The following is a 4556-nucleotide window of genomic DNA, read 5'->3' on the forward strand; positions in this document are numbered from 1 at the left end:
TCCGATCTACCTGCGACTCGACTTTCAAGGAGCTATGAACCTGCACTCCAAGGTCTCTTTCTTCAGCAACATTCCCAAGCCCTTATCCTTATTTATATAAGTCCTGCTAAGATTTGCTTTCCCAAAATGCAGCACCTTACATTTATGTGAATAAAACTCCATCTGCCATTTCTTAGCCCATTGGCCCATCTGGCCAGATCCTGTTGTAATCTGAGGTTACCCTCTTCGTTGTGCACTACACCTACAATTTTGGTGTCATCTCTAACTTACTAACTGTACCTCTTATGCTGATATCCAAATGATTTATGTAAATTATAAGAAAGTAGAGGACCCAGCACCGATCGCTGTGGGACTCCACTGGTCACAGCTTCCAGTCTGAAAAACAACGCTCTACTGGCACCCTCAGTCGTCTAACTTTGAGCTAGTTCTGTATCTAAGTGGATGGTTCTCCCTTTATTCCATCTAACCTTCCTAATCAGTCCTCCATGAAGTCCATATAGATCGCATCTTCTACTCTGCCCTCATCAATCTTCTTTGTTACATCTTCAAAAAACACAATCAAGTTTGTGAGACTTGGTTTCCCATGAAAGCCATGTTAGGTATTAGAACGAAACGTCTGTTAATGACATTCGTTTAAAGACACTTTAGATGTTTATGCTGCATTAATCTGTGGTTATTGATCCACATTTTACGTTCACTTCCTGCAGTTAACATGCTGACTTCTCCATAGTTCAACTGGAGGGAGCTTGCTTCCCACATCTTGTGTTTATCTGTGTCTTATATCCAACCTTCATCAATGGCAAGAGCAAGGGGGAAAGGGCGAGATCAATGTGTAAGTCTGTCCATGCCAATCACGGCACCCACATTGGCAATTCTCTACTGTGCATTTACAGCCAGTTTTCTGTGCCGCTACACCCACCCCCTGCACCTTTTGAAATATCTCTATTATTTTGTGGTGTCTCTCTGTGCTCTTATCACCAAGATGAATCACTTCTACCGAACCTGCTTCAGATTTCATGTGACAAAACACTCATTAAGAATCCCATAGCATTAAAGATGCACATCGCATCTCTCGTTATTTGGTTTCCCTGGATCTCTTTCATAAGATTAACGTTCACAGCAACTTGACTTGGAACAGAAAATCGCTTTCCTTTTCATTATCCCATTTCAGTCTACATTTCGTTAAGTTAAGGCATCAGTCTCAAATTATTCTTTGAGGTTTTATAATCTGGTCGATGCAGATAAACTAGCCATTGGAGTTCCAATTCCAATAAGACAGTGTGATAATCCGAAAATAGCGACGAGAGTGGGATTCGAACCCACGCGTGCAGAACACAATGGATTAGTAGTCCATCGCCTTAACCTCTCGGCCACCTCGTCGCACATGCATGAAAGGATATGGCATAATCTCCCAGACCATCACAATCTCATCACCTTTGGGGAATCTCCCATTCACAGCCTTCAACCTCATTGTCTATGAACCCCACACTGCCCGATTCTACCTCCTTCCGAAGACCTGCTGTCTCCTCCTGCGCCTGTTTGACCCAACTCATCTCTTCCTACCTCAACACCTTCCTGTCTCCCCAGTCCAGGAAATTCGCACCTCCGTTTGTGACACCACTTATGTACTTAATCTCACTAAAGACTTTTATTTCCCTGGTCGACAACGCGTCATCTTCACCTTGGAGATCCAGTCCCTCTGCACATCCATCTGCCATGACGAAAGTCTCCAAACCCTCTGTTTCTTCATCTCGCCCCATCCCAACCAGTACCCTTCCACCGACACCCTCATCCAGCTGGCTGAACTGGTCCTCATCCTCAACAACCTTTCCTTCCAATCCTCCCACTTCCTCCAAACCAAAGGGGTAGCCATGGGCACCCACATGTCACCGAGCTATGCCTGCCTGCCTGTTTGTCAAATATGTGGAATTATCCGTCTTTCGCAGTTACTCTCGCACCTCTCTCCACTTGTTCCTCTGCTACATTGATGAATGTGTTGGGCGTCATTTCGTGCTCCCACGAGGAGGTTGAACAGTTCACCAACCGACCCCTTTCACCCCGACCTCAAATTCACCTGGATCTTCTTGGCAACTCCCTTCCATTTATGGAATGACCAATGACAGACATATATTACAACCCCACCGAATCCCACAGCTAACAATACGACACCTCCTCCCACCCCAGCTCGTGTAAAAAAAGAATCCCTTATTCCTAATTCCTCCGCCTCTCGGGCATTTTTTCCCAGGATGACTAATTCCACCTCAGAAAGTCCAAGTTGGTCTCCATCCCACGTGTTTGACGATGCCCGCCAGTGCATCTCCTCCACTTCACTCACAACCGCCCTTAAACCCCACCCCTCCCGCAACAAGGACAGAATCCCATGGTCCTCAACTTTCACCCCACCAAACTCAGCATAAATCATATAAGACTCCACCACTTCTACAATCTCCAAACAGACCCCACTGTCAGGTATATATTTCCCTCCACACCCCGATCAGCATTCTGAAAAGACCATTTCATACACGAACCCCTAGTCAGGTCTACAACCCCCAATAAACACACACCCCACTTCTGGCATCTTTCCCTGCCACCGCAGGAAGGGTAAAAGCAGCTCCCACGCCACTCCACTCATCTCCGTCTAAGGACCCAAGGGATCCTTCCACTTCAGTTAGAAATTCACCTGTACAACTTACAATGTCATCTACTGCATCTGTTGAATCCAGTATGGTCTCCTCGACAGCAGGGAGACAGGACACCTTCTTGCAGATCATTTCAGAGAACATCTTTGGGACACCCGCACCCACCAACTTCACCGTCCAGTAACTGAACACTTCAACTCCCTCTTCCCACTCCGTCAAAGAGTGCAGGTCCTGGGCCTCCTTCAGCGCAAAACCAGAACCACCCAATACCTGGAGGACGAACGCCATATATTGCGCCTTGTGACTCTGTCACCTCACGGGATAAGTGTGGATTTGAACAGTTTCCTCGTTTCCCTTGCCTCAAGTCCCATGCCTCAAACTTGGAACCGCCCTCTGGACCCATTACATCACTGCTCCTTCTGAACTATCATCTTCTGCCTCACCTTCATCCAACCACCGCTTTCCCCCATCCCCCCATTCCCAAATCCCTTCCAATTATCTCTCAGTCCCGACTCACAAGCCTTATTCTTGTTGAAGGGCTTATGCCTGAAACGTGGATTCTTCTGCTCATCAGATGCTGACTGACCTGCTGTGCTTTTCCAGCACCACACTCCAGACTCTTATCTCTAGCATCTGCTGTCCGAACTTTCTCCGAGGAATAATCAATGACCTCGAAGTGAAGATGTCCCTGGATTGCATTTATCACAGTGTGTCTGAGTTTTGCGTTATTTTGGGTGAGGGCAGGCTGGATCTGAGACGAGCACTTAACACCCAGACAACGGGAATGGTATCGGATACCGACGTTAGGGCGGGCTGAAATGAAGTGGAAAATTCTGTCAGAAGGTGGATCAGTACAGATGCATCAGATCACCCAGACTGTAAAAGACATGCAGAAGGAGCAAATCAACTTCAGTGCAGGCACAATAACAGGTAAATTGGAAAGAAGACAATACAATACACTGAGATGGAGTGGAATCATTTATGAGAAAGAATTAAATATTTAAGCTATTTTACATACAGACTGTTGTCACATTGGAAAAAGGAATTTCCTGCAGTGTAACGGTGATATTTGCCTGTGACATCACAATTCCGAGAGGCACTGACATATTATCAACTGTAGTAGCGTGGTCTAATGAAAGCATGATCGGCCCATCAATCAGAATTCAATACTTCAAAGCTCTCCTCTGCGCTGTACAACCTATTTGCTGCTCCTGTCGTCAGATCCCAATCGCTTCACAGTGTATCTTTTTCTGCTTCCTGCCTCACGTAAACACTTGAAATATGATCCAATCCCCAGTGTTTCCGCTTTAACCCATATTTTATAACTCCCGAGCTGACACAGGTACGAGTGACCAATTGGCCTTATCGAGCGCTCTCACTCTGTATGATCTGTGCACTGTATCTGATCCGCAGGACACATTGCAGAAATTATCCCATCCCAGCGGACCGAGCTGCCTCCATTGATAGAGCTGTCTCCATTGGTGGAGTATCACACAGTCACAGCGAACATCTTTTGATGTCATCCTCGAAGGTACTTTCTCCAAAAAAAAACGGAAGACTGCGGGAAAATGCTGTCGTCAGCGCGATGTACAGAGGCCCATAGGGAGACGAGTGGGCCCATCAACCAGAAATCAATGGATAAAAAGATTCTTCTTTTTAGAAGAATCCAATTCAGACCATCAAGTGAACACTTCCAGGGGAGAAAATGGATGTGGGAGAGCTGACAGTCTCAACTGGTTCCAGCATTTACAATCTTGGTCCTTGTGACAACAAAAGGAGAAACCTGGAACTGTTTATCTTGCTTCTGAAAAACAGGTTAGTAAATTTTGAAGAGCATTGATATTTCTCCCTGATGTTCATGAAATGATCAAGAGCAGAGTACTCGTTCCCTGTGTATGGTCTGACCTCTGGGTTATG

The 4556-nt window shown here is 46.0% G+C and overlaps 1 non-coding gene across 1 annotated transcript; it reads right to left on the bottom strand.

Annotated features, from left to right (window-relative positions):
* Positions 1–1298: 1298 nt before the first annotated feature.
* trnas-acu (transfer RNA serine (anticodon ACU)) lies at positions 1299–1380 on the bottom strand. The gene has a single exon. It is a non-coding gene; the product is annotated as a tRNA-Ser (tRNA).
* Positions 1381–4556: the final 3176 nt, after the last annotated feature.

Source organism: Chiloscyllium punctatum, chromosome 18 (assembly GCF_047496795.1).
Source record: "Chiloscyllium punctatum isolate Juve2018m chromosome 18, sChiPun1.3, whole genome shotgun sequence".
Lineage (NCBI taxonomy): Eukaryota > Metazoa > Chordata > Chondrichthyes > Orectolobiformes > Hemiscylliidae > Chiloscyllium > Chiloscyllium punctatum.